This window comes from Callithrix jacchus, chromosome 7 (genome assembly GCF_049354715.1).
Source record: "Callithrix jacchus isolate 240 chromosome 7, calJac240_pri, whole genome shotgun sequence".
NCBI lineage: Eukaryota > Metazoa > Chordata > Mammalia > Primates > Cebidae > Callithrix > Callithrix jacchus.
In genome coordinates, this window is record NC_133508.1 from 118,174,357 (window position 1) to 118,189,419 (window position 15,063).

General features: G+C 37.6%; 1 long non-coding RNA gene across 4 annotated transcripts in view; it reads left to right on the forward strand.

The window, feature by feature from the left end:
* The first annotated feature begins 6,304 nt into the window (after window positions 1-6,304).
* Window positions 6,305-15,063, forward strand: part of LOC118143002 (uncharacterized) — an 81,975-nt gene continuing 73,216 nt past the window's right edge. For all 4 annotated transcript variants that reach the window (XR_004727012.3, XR_004727014.3, XR_004727013.3 and 1 more), the window contains exons 1-2: window positions 6,305-6,480; window positions 7,064-7,202. This is a non-coding gene — a long non-coding RNA (uncharacterized LOC118143002). The remainder of the gene's footprint in view (window positions 6,481-7,063; window positions 7,203-15,063) is intronic.

Here is a 15,063-nt window from a genome sequence, read left to right on the forward strand (position 1 = left end):
AAAGACCTGTTTTCATGAGCAAGTATAAAATATTTACCACTTTTGGCATCTGACCAACTAATTACCCTCAAAACACATTCAGAGTCTGCATAAAATATAAAATTAAAACTTTTAAAATAGTTTTATTATATATTTTTACTTTATATTCCCTTTTAATTGTAAGTAGTCTTTACAGGTAAAAGTCTCAGGGTACTAGAAGCTATTCAATAATCCTAGAAAAATAACTAAGGTCATGCCAGTGGTTTTTAAACATACTTTATGTATTTAACTGAAAATCACATCTCCTTCACTTTCTTTCAGCATATATCGTGCTTAGAGCTAAACATTAGCCCTCAGAATAAAGAAATGAATAATATACGAGTTGCTCTCTATTATGATTTTGAAGCCTGATTTAAAATTAATTTTCAAGACTATTATGGAATACCAAATGTCATATTCACTAGTACCTGTACTCTGCTTCCCAATTGCAATGTGCTGTTTGCCACAGCCATCTGTTCATATTCTCTCTCTTCCAACTTGAATATCAACAGAACCTCTTTCTAAAGGGAAAGAATTAGAGGTTTGAAGTTTTCCATGTTTTTGCAGAAAGATCATATAAAATTTGCACCCTGTATATACGAATTACACAAAAAATACAATTATAGAAATGAACAAAAATTATCTGTGATATGCTTGGGCATGTCATAAAAGTCTGGTATTGTATTTAGGCAATAGTTCTTATTGCACAAATGCTCATAAAGTTTGTAATATGAAGTCTACAGGGACTGTGAATATGAATGCAATGCATATGAGGTGTAACATATTCTAAGAAATAATACTGGAAAAAGTATTGTCATACAAATGGAAGCTAAATTTCCAAGGAAACCTTCAGCACATCAAGATTATACTCACCAAGCAAGAAGGACTCCTTAATGTATAAATGAGAATGCTTTGACTGATGACTGTGAAAGTGAGAGCTTTTATAGGCAATTAGCAGTTTCATATTTGTGACATTTTGTCTATCCAGACAGAATAGATTCATACAGTGAACAACTTTTTGAATCTACTCTGTAGGAGTACTGCACTGATTTGAGGAAATGGAGAAGGAAGGAAAGAGGATACAAAGAAAACAATTGATAAAGTGCTTACTGCAAATTTATATCCAATAGAAAGAATACATAGGCTAACATACATTGCCTGGAAAAAGAGAATAAAAAACCATGAAATCTGGTAACAAATAAAATAAGCAACACAAATAGCTCTCACATCCACCAATCACAAAGTAATACACCTTATGCAGAAACACTCCTTTTGAAAAGAAATTTGGATAATCTAAAGATAATAACTCATGAATATGTCACCAAGGTGTTTCCATACTCCCAAAGCAGATTGAGGAGATGACTTTGGCAAAATTTGTCATGTAAAAGAATCCCAGACACGGGATTCTTTCTCTCCCTTTGCTGTTAAGTGTCAATGCTGCCTATTTCCCTTACCAGGTCACTTGCTGAATGCTTGGAATAAATTCCAGAAGAAAATGGAATCTGCCTGTGACATCTCAGGTCCATTGATCACCATGGTTGATGTAACTAATCAGCTCCACAGGCTCATCTTCTTCTTCATTACTTCGTTTGTGTCATACTAAACCTGCAGTTCTAATCAATTTCCAGGTAAAAGTAAACATTCTTAATCGCTATACAAAGGAGGAGTTCTCTTGCTAGAGGCTCCAAACAAATAAGCTTTCTTTCTATATTCATTACTTAATGCAACTAATTTGAGACTGTAGTTTTTATTATCTGTGTAACTAATTAATTTTTGTCACATCTGTAAAATCACTGAATAAGACGGCATCATGTCTCTGACAGCCATGTCCATAACTTTTCTAATTGGCATGAGCTGCCAAAACCAAATCAATGCTACCGTGATCCTGAACAATCAATGACATGCTCAAATATATTCAGACTGGATGAGTGGCAATTTAATTGATTCTCTTTACAAATTCCACAATATTAAGGCTTTATTTTAGTACAAGTCAAGAACAACTTGAATTGCCAAGTGCCTACAGAGAAGTAGCGTGGGGGCAATGTAAGATCAGTAAAAGGCAGAGTTTTGCCCAGGTGGTGATGGAAAGCAAACACAAGTGAAAAAGATTTGGAAATAATGGCATCATTTATTGCTATAGATAAGAACAAACACATACCTCATTACTTATGAGAGAATACAGCACATTGTTTCATTAATTGAAAATTGGCTGGAATAGTTATCCAAGACAAAAAAAATGTGACATACACATAAGCACACATATATATTTAAAGTTATTTGTACATTATTGTAAAGAGATTCCTCTAAAAGATACCCAAGGGAGCAAAAAAGGAGACACTAATGTCCTTTTTTCTTTCCCAGACTATCAAGTAAGCCCAATTAAAGAGCTTGATATATCAGACAGGGTTTTAGTGAATGTGTCAGCATGGAATACAAGCACTGTAGCAAAGGAGAATGGATTATATGTTTTCAAAACCAATGTACATTATATAATCTACCCTGTGGAGATCATGAGGTGAGATACATCAGGCGGGGCTAATCAAACAACCTTTATCAATAAACACTTCCATGTAGATTTTTTTTTTTTCAGTTGGAACCACATTTCCAAGGATAGCTCTTATTCAATTCAACAAACTCCTGTTTTTAATAGCTCATTTAAACATTTTTTTCAACAATTCATTACAGACTGAAAAAGGCTCTGTGAAGCATTTTGAAATAGGCTTTGCACTAATGTGATAAGAGACATCTTTTGAAAAATAAAGTGAAATAAAATCCAGGAAAGCATATGGTGCTTACCACTCAGAAATTTCTGCTTTTTTTTATACTAAAATTCACCAGAGAACCCTACGGTTTTTAAGAAACAAATAAAAGTACTTCCATAGCTAGAGGGATGCTCTTGCTTCTTGCTTCTCCCACATTTTAATTAGCTTTAAGAATGGTATCATTACATGTTTTAAAAGCAACCTTAAGAGTTGAGTAGAAAGAAAACTAATGCTTATTTTGGACCTACTATCATGTATTATGCTGAGTATTTTGCATGGATCTCCTATAGGGTCCAGCACCATAGGGTTCTGTGAACCCCTCCCTGCTGGTGCCGAGACGGGAAACTGCAGAAATAAGAGACACAGACACAGAGATAGAGAAAAGAGAGTTTGGGCTGGATCCACTGCCAACCAAAGCAAGGAGACCTGCAGTGGCACCAAGTGCCTGGACACTCTGACTTTTATTGAGTACAAAGCAGGGGGCAGGGAATGTAGGGTGAGGTGATGGTGGTCGGTGATAGGGTCAGGTAAATCACATGTCTTGGAGATCGGGGGGCCTAAGACTTTCAAGCAGCGGAGCCCAGGAGAAAACCTAATGTGTCAGTGCTCTTTGCACATTTGTTAGAAATGTCAAGGACATTCATTCTTATCTTCTGAGAGAAAGAGAAACCAGGTGTAGAAGTAGGGTGTGAGAGTAGACATGGAACGTGATCACTGAAGCAGAGCATCACATAGAGACGGTTAAGTCCCTGGATGTCTGCAGGCCTCCTGACAGCCGTCAGGCCTTGTCACAAGAGCTTGGAGAAGCAGAGTTTTCTCCTAATTCCCCCAGGAAGGAGATATCTCAGCTATTTTGGACATTTCCTTCCCTAGCTGGCTAAACAGCGGGCACTTCCACAGCACTGGCACTGCCGCACAGCTGAGGTGCCCTCCAGCAGCCCTTATGTGGGCATGACAGAGGGCTTAGAGTATCTTGACTTAAGATCACTTTGTTCACAATGTCACCTCAGTTCCATGCATCATAATCCGATAGTCATGTCTAGTCATTAGTAAAATTAAAGGTTATATTAAGTATATATCTTTATAAGTGAGTAACTATAAGATTATATATAATTATATAAAGGAATCACCATGTGCCTACATTTCTAATTCTTTTCTAAATCAATATTTATATGGGAACAGGCAGAGGCTTCAGACCCTTGTCCCGGCACTTGCTGGGTTCCCCCAGCACAATCTCCCATTAGTCTCTTGCAACAATTCTTCCAGGTAGGCACTATTATCCTACTTTACAAATGAAAATTATTAGAAACTTTCTCAAAATCTCACTGCTTTGAAAAGTAGCAGGATATATACTCAGACTTCTAATTCATGAATTCAAAACTATATGATTTGCAAAATGTACCTGAGAAACCATGGTCACCAAAACCAACATGCCCCTGCCTTCAAAGAACTGACAGACTGATTATCACTAGGAAAAACAAGTCCCCTGGAAGTCTTTCAAAATCTTACCTGCTAAGTATATTAGGGCCTCCAAGAAAACACCAAAGCTACCTACCACACGTACACTATGGAAATTTGGAAAGTCTATACCCATAGAAAGTTCTTGAAGAGTTTTAAAAGAGAGGACAAAAAGAGCATTCTCCTTACTTTATTCTCCTGGTCCCCTTGAGGTTGGTATTCTACATTTGTGAGCTAGGAGGAATTAAGCAAGGGGTTACAAAAAGTGGATCAGAAGAAAAACAATTACTCAATTACATCTATAATGTTATATCGTTTTCCTAAATGTTTCTGTTTGATTAAAGAGAAAAAATAAACTATAGGAGCTGGGCAAGAGTAGTGATAGGGGTGGCATGGAGAAGAGAAGGGAGAAACATACGCTTAAGTGAATGGGGTCCACGTTTTCTTCTGTAGGTGAGCACATGCATGACACAATCAACTTCTGAAAAGACCAAAATGCTGCCAGGTGTAGTGGCTTACATCTGTAATCCCAGCACTTTGGGAGGCCAAGGCGGGCTAATCAGCTGAGGTCAGGATTTTGAGACCAGCCTAGTCAACATGGTGAAAGCCCATCTCTATTAAAAACACAAAAATTAGCCAGGCTTGGTAACACACGCCTGTAATCCCAGCTACTTAGGGGGCTGAGACAGGAGAATTGCTTGAACCCTGGAGTCAGAGGTTGCAGTGACCTGAGATTGTGCTACTGCACTGCAGCCAGGGCAACAGAGTGAGACTCGATCTCAAAAAAAAAAAAAAGACCAAAATGCTAGGAAGAATGCATAAGAAAGTGGTCAAACGGGAAGTACCAGCTTTATGGAATGCCAACCTTTACCAAGTGTTTCACTGCATAATTTTCATATAATCATCACAATGACCCTGGAAATAAGGGGTGCATTGGCTCAAGGTAACAGACTGTTGAATAGGCTTTGAATAAAAACAATGTGACAAAGCCATACCCACTATGCTGAACTGGCCTTACTAGCTGGAAAGATTAGAGATGTGTATGCAGTTGTGTGTACTTGTGTTTCTATAACCCACACCATAGAGACACTTGCAGGTAAATGAGGATATTATTTGGCATATCATATGTCCACAGTTCTCATGCCCCTCCCACAGGTCCCCTCCCACATAGCTCCCTATTATAAGCAACTTTGACTGTCAGTCTGGCCATTGCAGCTGCCCAAAAATGGGGCTATATAGACCAAATGCACTTCGGAATTAATGGTATCTTCCCCACCTTCCGGCAGCACTTAAAAAATAATTTGCTTTCTAGATGGAACAATTCTAAAGGGCACTCTGCAGTTTCCCAGAAGTCCAGACTAAGCTTCGTTTGCCCACAGAGGTACCTGCTCACTAACATCCCCTTCTTTAGTCCCATTACCTTTCTTTTCTCCCTTTCTCACTTGCCCACTGTTTCCCGGGACCACTTCCCAAATAAAGCTCTTGCATTCAATTCATATCTCAGGTCCAGCTTCAAAGGAAACTCCATCTAACACAGCCTTCAGAGGGGAGACAGAATTTGAAGTGAACCTTGAAAAAAAAAAGGGTGAAATTACAAAAGGGAGTGTAATCAGAACAGCTACAGATTTCTTGGTTCCCATACCTGGAGTCAAACCCAGGCCACCGGGGTGAAAACCAGGACTCCTAATGGCTAGGCCAGGACAGAAGCAGAGCTGCTGGTGGAACTTACGCTCTTGGCCTTCCTAAAGCAGAAGAATGCGGAAAGGGCTCAGTGTCCCTGACTCGGTGTTACAGCTCAAATAGAACTCGTGGACCCAAAAAGTGTGCAATAGTGCCATTTATTAGGCAGAGTGAAAGGTCAGCTTCCACACTGCAATGGAAGGAGACCCAGAAAACATTCCACCCCAGGCTCCGGCTGCTAGAGCTTTTACCACTGAGGTATTCCCATTCCTGTTCTCATCCAATGAGAGGGGTTCTTTCAAACTTCCTCTTGAGTAATTGATCTTTGAATCCTTTACCGGATTGGCTACTATTTCACAACCCTGAGACACAGAGCCCCCACCTCCAACAGCCAGAGGCGGGAAAACGGAAACAAAGGTCCTACCTAGCTTGCCAGAAGCGGGAAAGTGAAAACAAGGGGCCCTATCCTGCCCGAGGCCGGAAAGCGGAAACAAAGGGCCCTAGGAGCCCCAGGACATCATTCTGACACAGTCCCTCAGGAGGAGAATAAAATAAATGGAAGGTGAGGGGAGGGGCTCACGGCTGTAATCCCAGCACTTTGGGAGTCCGAGGCGGGTGGATCACGAGGTCAAAATATCGAGACTATCCTGGCCCACATGGTGAAACCCTGTCTCTACTAAAAACACAAATAAATTAGCCGGGCGTGGTGGCACACGCCTGTAGTCCCAGCTACTCCGGAGGCTAAGGCAGGAGAATTGCTTGAAACCGGAAGATGGAAGTTGCAGTGAGCCAGGATCATGCCACTGCACTCCAGCCTGGCAATAGAGCTAGACTCTGTCTCAAAAAAATAAAATAAATAAAATAAAATAAAAAGAAATGGAAGCCAGCTACAAAGCATAGGTATAGAAAACCCCAAGTCAATCTGAAGGTAGACAGAGACTGGATCAGCAGATTGAGCATGGTACATTCTTAAGAATGCAAGATAAATATTTTGTTATGTTTCTTTTTCTGAGCAACCGCTTTCTTTTTCTGAGCAAAGGCTTTAGAAGGCTTATCATGTGCTCTCACTGACACTCTTCTTTACTTAGTAAGATTAGTTTTTTTTTTTTTTTCTTGTTAACCATTTATTTCTTGCCTAACTCCAGAACAGATTTGAGAAGATCGAAAAGGCCAGTATCGACTAGTACCTACAAAGTTTGAAGTCCTTACTCTCCAGCTCAACTATTACAGGAGTGCTATTGATAGGACCTTTCATAATGTAACCAATAGAAGAACAAGAAATAGGTAAGACAGTATTAATGCAGTGACTGACATAAACTTTGAATTTCCTGATCATTCTGCTATTTAAAGGCAATTATGTTAAAGAGGATTTCCTCTCCTGTATTCACCTTATTGCCAACTGATATATATATATTTGGGAAGTGGGGATGTCCTTTTTTATTTTTGTTTTACTTAATATGCTTATAATGGCATCAGATTTTTTTTCTGGAGAAAGGAGGGGAAAATATCAGTTTGGAATTAAGATATACTTCCTAGGAAATGTTTTTGATGCCTTGAAAATTTGGGAATGATGCACTAAAGCTTCAGCAGAAACAAAGTACAAAATATCTTCTTATGTTCTTTTTAATCTTTAGAGTGAAGAGATAGTATTTTCTAGCTTTAGATAGAAAATTACTAAAATTATGTTTTAAAAGGAATATATTTAATATAACAAAGAACTGATGGTGCTCCCCTTATATTTTTTCATTTAATTTTTTTTTAATTTAATGTCACTTATCCTTCTTTTTAAAGCTTTAGAGAAACTCGGTTGCAGATTACAAGCACATATCTAACCACAATTTGTTCTGTGACTAGCAATATGACTTTGCAAAAGCCAAAAATTGCTGAAGGTTATAAAAAAAAGTCTCCATTATGGTGGTGGTGGGTTTTGAGGAATAAATTGCTTTGCATGGACAAAACTCTATTTCAAGGGCAGCATTTGGAATTGTGAAAAGACTCATACAGTATTTTCTCTTTTAACCTTTTATGAAATTACATGTAAAACAATTTGTTTCATTGAGAGCTCAGTGTTTATTTCACCTATATTAGCCCTAACTGACTGAATGATGTTTGTGAATCCTTGAGGTTTGTTTGCTATCAAAAGTAGCATACATTTCAAGCAGTTTCTTTCAAGCAGCCTTGAGGAAATTCCTAAAACTGCAAAGGAGTGCATGTGTGGACATTTTGCTACACTATTAGATGACAGAAACAGAAGTTATTCCATAAAAATTTTAGCTAGAAAAGAAGTTTATTTTGTATTTCAATCCAAACATTTGGGAAAGAGATTGAAAGAATAAGAGCATTTTCATTTTTGAAGACAGAGTAAATATAAATTATTATGGTTTGGCAATTAATTTTTGTGTGTATGTTTTGAGGGTGTGAAGGAAATGAGCGTTTCCCTTAACGAAAATGTCATTTTATTAACATAAATCTGGGGCACTATTCTTTTCTCATTTTAGGAATTGTCAGTAACAAAATTTATCTACATATGATCATAATTAACTAAAATTTCTAATCTTAACTAGATAAAATCTATAAAAATTAATTTCTAAAAAGTTAATTTCTAATCTGATATTAGCATAAGCAGAATAATGTTCACCAAAGGTATTCACATCTTAATTTCCAGAATTTGTGATATATTGTGTTTGGCAAGGAAAAATGAAAGTTGTACAGGGAAATAAGGTTGCTAATCAGCTAACCTTAAAATATAGAGATTATCCAGGATTACCTGAGTGAGCCCAGTGCAATCACAAATGTCCTTTAAAACAGAGGTGTAGGGGGCCATGAACCAAGGAGTGTAGGTAACCTCTAGAATCAGAAAATGAATTATCTTGTAGAGAATCCAATAGTTTGATTTTTAGTCTAGTGAGACCTATTCTGGAATTCCGATCTCTAGAACTATAAAAAAAAAAACTGTATTGTTTAAACACAGTGTGTGCTAATGTATTACAGCAGCAATGGGAAACTAATGTGTTAATCTGTAGTTTTTATTATATAAAATTAATCTATTTTATCATTGTATATTACATATCCAATCAGGTTCTCTGATACTGATTCCATATTAGCTATTTTACAATTCTAAAGTTTAGATAACAGAAATGCAATATAATTATTGTCTATGAACATGCAAATTCTCTTCAGTCCTATACAGTTTCAATTAACTTTCCTCCCCTACGTAGAAAGAGCTAATATTACCTCATTTTACACATTTACTATTTCCAGTCTATAAGTGTGTTTGTCCTTTGGATTCCCTTTTGAATTGGTTGTAACACCTCAGTAGCTTTCTCATAAATGAGTCAAATAAAGTCTTATCTATGTTAATTTTTGTCTCTATTCTAGTCATTATTTTACCTGTTTTTGAAAATTGTCTCTTAACAAAAGTGACAGAAAGCTATCTCCAGTTTAAATGTGAAAAGGTAGGAGGAGAAAGAGAAGGAAAGGAGAAAGAAAGGAGAAGGAGGAAAAAAGGAGAACGAGAAATAAAAGGAAGATGAGGAAAAGAAGGAGAAGAAAGAAAAAGAAGGAAGAGAGGGAGAGAATGAGAAGGAAGAGAAGTAGGAAAAATCATTAGAATTTTACTTATCTCAATGTACCCTGGAGACTTGGGGCTTTGGGTACAGCTGGGCAGCTATGCTCAGATAAAGCCCTCAGGGATGTGTCTCCTGCTTAGCTTTCTCCCTTGGTGGCTTTATTCTCAGGAAAGCTGTTTCTACATGAACTGAAGGATGCTTTTTGGCAGTTCCAGGCTACTTGAGTCTCACCATGTGTGATCCTAAATGAAGACACTCTGTCCTAGTGTCTTTGTCAATTTCCTCATCGATTCCAACAGAGATCTACTAAATATTTGTAATGTGACTTGATACTACTACATCAGGGAATTTGAAATACATCAGTGAATACAACAAAGATCTTTATCCTCAAGCAATGTACATTCTACTAAGAGAGATGGATTCTCAATATCCAAAATAAATGAAGTTTTTACAGCATACCTCAGAGATATAGCATGATCAGTTCCAAACTATTGCAATAAAGCAAATATTGCAATAAAGCAAGCCACATGAATTTTGTTTGCCCAGTGCATATAAAAGTTATGTTATAACACTATGCTGTAGTCACTTTAGTGTGTAATATAATTATATGTAAGAAAAAAATCACAATGTACATACCTTAACTAAAATATACTTTATTACTGAAAAATCCCAACAATCACGTTAGCCTTCAACAGTCATAATGTTTTTTGCTGGTGGAGGGTCTTGGCTTGATGAAGGCTGCTAACTCATCAGGGTGATGGTTGCTTGAAGACTGGGTGACTGTGGCAATTTCTTCAAATAAGAAACCAATGAGTTTTCCACATTAATTGACCCTTCCTTTCACAAAAGATTTCTCTGTAGCATGTAATGCTGTTTCATAGAATTTTACTCATAGTAGAACTTCTTTCAAAATTGGAATAAATCCTCTGAAATCCTGCCACTGCTTTATCAACTGAGTTTATGAAATATTCTAAATGCTTTGTTGTCATTTCAACAATATTCACAGCATTGATTCCATCTCTAGAAACTACTTTGTTTTCTCATCCCTAAGATGCAACTCCTCATCCATTTAGGTTTCATGATGAGATTGTAGCAATTCAGTCACCTCTTCAGGCTCCACTTCTAATTTTATTTCTCTTGCTTATTTGTACCACATCTGCAGTGACATCCTCCACTGAAGTCTTGGAACACCTCCAAGTCATCCATGAGAGCTGAAATTGACTTTTTCCAAAGTCCTGTTTATATTAATATCTTGACCTCCTACATAAATCGTGAATATAGTTAATGGCATCAGAAATGGTGAATCCTTTCCAGAAGATTTTCAATTGACTTTGCCCAGATTCACCATAGGAATCCCTCTATGGGACTATAGCATTACAAAATGTATTTATTAAATGGTAAGACTTGAATTTAAAAACTACTCGTTGATCCATGGGCTGTAGAATGGCTGTTATTTTAGCAGGAATAAAAACATTAGTCTCTTTGTACATACATCTCCTTAAATTCTCTTGTGTGCGTCTCCATCAGAGCACTTGGGTGACCAGGTAAATTATCAATGAGCAATAATATTTTGAAAGAAATCATTTTTTCTGAGCAGTAAGTCTTAACAGTGGGCTTAAAATATTGAGTAAACAACGCTGTACATAGATGTGCTGTCATCCGGTCTTTGTTGTGCTCATTTACATAGCATAGGCAGAGTAAATGCAACATAATTCTTAAAATCTCTAGAGTTTTCAGAATGGTAAATGAGCATTGCCTTCAACTTAAAGTCACCAGCTGCATTAGCCCTTAACAAGATCTTAGTCTGTCCTTTGAAGCTTGAAAGCCAAGCATTAACTTCTCTGTCGGTATGAAAGTCCTAGATGGTGTCTTCTTCCAGTAGAAAGCTGTTCTGTCTACATTGGAAATTGGTTTTTAGTGGAGCCGCCTTCATCATTGATCTTAGCTAGGCCTTCTGGATGAGTTGCTGCAGCTTCTCTATCAGCACTTGCTGCTTCACCTCCCACTTGCATGTTATGGAGATGGCTTTTTCCTTAAGACTCATGAACCATCCTCTGCTAACTTTAAAACTTTTTTCTACGGCTTCCTCACCTCTCTTAGCAGTCGTAAAACTGCAGAAAGTTAGAGCCTTATTCTGGATTAGGTTTTGGCTTAACGAAATATTGTGGTTGATTTATCTTTTATCCAGACCACTAAAACTTGCCTCATATCAGCAATAAGCCTGTTTTGTTTTCTTATTGTTTGTTGATGTGTATAAAGGAGTAGCACTCTTAATTTCCTTCAAGAACTTTTCCTTTGCATTCACACTTTGGCTAACTCTTTGGCATAAGATACCGAGTTTTCAACCTTTCTTTGCTTTCAACATTCCTTTCTCACTAAATTCATCGCTTCTAATTTTTGATTAAAAGTAGGAGACATGCTGGGTGCGGTGGCTCATGCCTGTAATCCCAGCACTTTGGGAGGCTGAGGCAGACAGATCACAAGGTCAGGAGTTCAAGACCAGTCTAGCCAACATAGTGAAACCCTATCTCTACTAAAAATGCAAAAAATTAGTCAGGCATGGTGGTGGGCACCTGTAATCCCAGCTACTCGGGAGGCTGAGGCAGGAGAATCGCTTATACCAAGATGGCACAGGTTGCAGTGAGCCAACATTGCACTACTGCACTCCTGCCTGGGCGACAGTGGGAGACTCTCAAAAAGAACAAAAAAAAAATTGGGAGACATGTGACTTTTCCTTTCACTTGAACACTTAGAGGTAATTGTAGGGTTATTAACTGGCGTAATTTCAATACTGTTTTCTCTCAGGGAATTGGAGGGCCAGAGGAAAGTGAGAAAGATGAGGGATCACCAGTTGGTGGAGCAGTTAGAACACACACAAAGTTTATCAATTAAGTACGCTGTCATATATAGGCAGAGTTTGTGATGCTCCAAAACAATTGTGGTAGTAACATCAAAGAGCACTCATGAGTGCTACAATAGATATAATAAGAGATATAATGATAATGGGAAATTTTGAAATATTGCAAGAATTACCAAAATGTGACACAGAGATACAAAGGGAGCACATGCTGTTAGAAAAATGGCACCAGTAGACTCGCTGGACACAGGGTTGCCACAAACCTTCAATTTGTTATTTAAAAAAAAAAAAGGTATCTTCAGAGTACAATAAAACGATTGATAAAACAGGATATGCTTGTACACAGCATAATGGAGGATGATAAGAGCTATGTTAAAAGAAAAGAAAAGGTAAAGTAGGGAAATCAAGAATATTGGATGTGGAGGCTGTCTTTTAGCAGTCATATAGGTTCCATTGAAGAAAGAGTGACATTTGCGCACAAGTTCCAAGGGGAGGAGGGAGTGAGTTTTGTGTATAACTGTTTGAAGAGAAGTTCAAAGAAAAGAAATAGCCAAGGCAAAGACCCTACTCTCAGGTGAACTAATTTCCGGGAATAAAAAGAAGGCCAGTCTGGGTGGAAAGAATGAAGAAGAGGAAGAGTAAAAGAAGGTGGAGGGCTGGAGAGCAAATCCTGTAGCATCCCATATACCATTTTAATGACTTTGGCCTTTCTTTGGATAAAAAGAGAATTTTTGCAATGTTTTGAGCAGAGGAATGGCATAATCTAACTTACTTTTTAAAATATTTTTTGTTTTAAATTTTCTGTAGGTACATAGTAGATGTGTATATTTATGGGGTACATGAGATCTTCTGATACAGGCATGCATGCAATGTGACAGAATCACATCGTGGAGAATGGGGTATCCATCCCCTGAAGCTAAGTTACACTTGTAAAAGATTCATCTAGCTGCTGTATTGTGAATTGACTCAAGTAGGCAAACATAGAAGCTGATTAGGAGGCTGATTGCAGTTGTCCAGCTAAGGAATATTGGTGGTTTGACCCACAGCGGTAACAGTAAAAATGTAGTCATGGTGAGAAGTGGTCAGATTATGAAGACATTTTGAAGACAGAACAAAATGGGTTTTCTGTTATTTTATGTGTGGAGGGAAACAGAATTAAGCATGATTTCATAGTTTTGGCCCAAGGAAGTGGAGGGAAATGGAAAAGGCTGTGAGGATTCTAAGTGTTGGAGGACAATCAGGAGTTTCACCCTCCATGTGTTGAATTTGACTTGTCTGTTAGAGAATCAAATAGAGAAATCAAGTAGACAGTTGGATATGAGTCTGGAGTTTAAGACAGAGCTCTGGACTGGTTATAAACTTAGGCAGCATTCACATATAGATTTTATTTGAAAACTTGATAAGACCAGCAAGAGAATGAGGAAACAGAGAGAAGATAATCAGGTACCCATCACTTCAACATTAAGAGGTTAGGAAAAAGAAGAACCAGAAAGCATAACAAAAACAGGAGAGAAGTGGAAATCCAAAAGAGTGTGGAATATTGAAAGCCAGATGAAGAAAGCATATCAAAAAGGAGGAAGTTATCAACTGGACCAAGAATTGACTGTTGGACTTGACAGCAAGGACACCATTGGTGGCATACAGGAGAACAATTTTGGTGGAATGGCGGAGTGCAGTGCCTTATTCACTTACAATTAACAGAGAATAAGAAAAGGGTGGCAGTGCTTTGAGACAATTCTTGAACACACTGCAAAAGCTTGTGGCAGAAAAGAAATCAAAAGATAGGTTTTGAATTATTTTATGGCAGAAATAATATTTTGTGTATAGTATACATGAATCTGGTACATACAGGGAGGGATTAGCCTAAGTAGTGACAATGTTATTCATTTACAGAACCATGAGTGCAGAAACAGTGCAGAGGGTTAGCTATGGTGGGTGGTAATTATCAGCTGAATGCCTTCCTTTTCTCAATGCAAAAGGAAGCAAGATCCTTAGCTGAGCGTGAAGTGAGGGAGTAGGTGTTGAGGCTGGAAAAGAAAAATGAGAAATAGTCATCAAAGTGGGAAAGTGAAGAGACTTGGGATGCATAGTATGATGATGGCCTGTGGTAAGTATCCTCTTGAAGTTCACAGCCATGAATTTGAAATGAGACTAGTCTTTATGGTTGTATGTTTTCCTTCAACTATATGTAGCTGCATAGGTACAGGTCCAGAGCAGGTGGGAAATTGAATTTACCTAGGGTTTTAGCTTTGGCAAATGAGTTTAAAATTCCCAGGATGCATGGGATATGTTTAACTTGTCTAAAATATGTATTGTTAAAGGAATTTTAAACCTCTTGGGTATCATCTCATGGAACAAAATGTCTTATTCACAAAGGCTTACTTACCCAAGGATTTATAGGGCTCCCACATATCTGGCAGGAATTCAGCAGCATGTATTAATTGTGTGATTAAGTTTTAAAAGTTCATATATTGGCCAACTGTTGAAAGGTATTTACAAAGGAGAAAAACTATATCGAGATAGTACATTTTACTATGACAAATAATTCAACGTTCTATTGTATTAGCGTAAAATGTAGCTACATATACAGCTATCATTTTCATTTATTTTTAGAAGTGTCTATACTTAATTTCCCAAGTAGGGTGACTTTATTTTAGGTAGATACTCTGTTTTATTCATTTTATTCTCTACTGCATTTAGTATATGTCAGAGCACATGG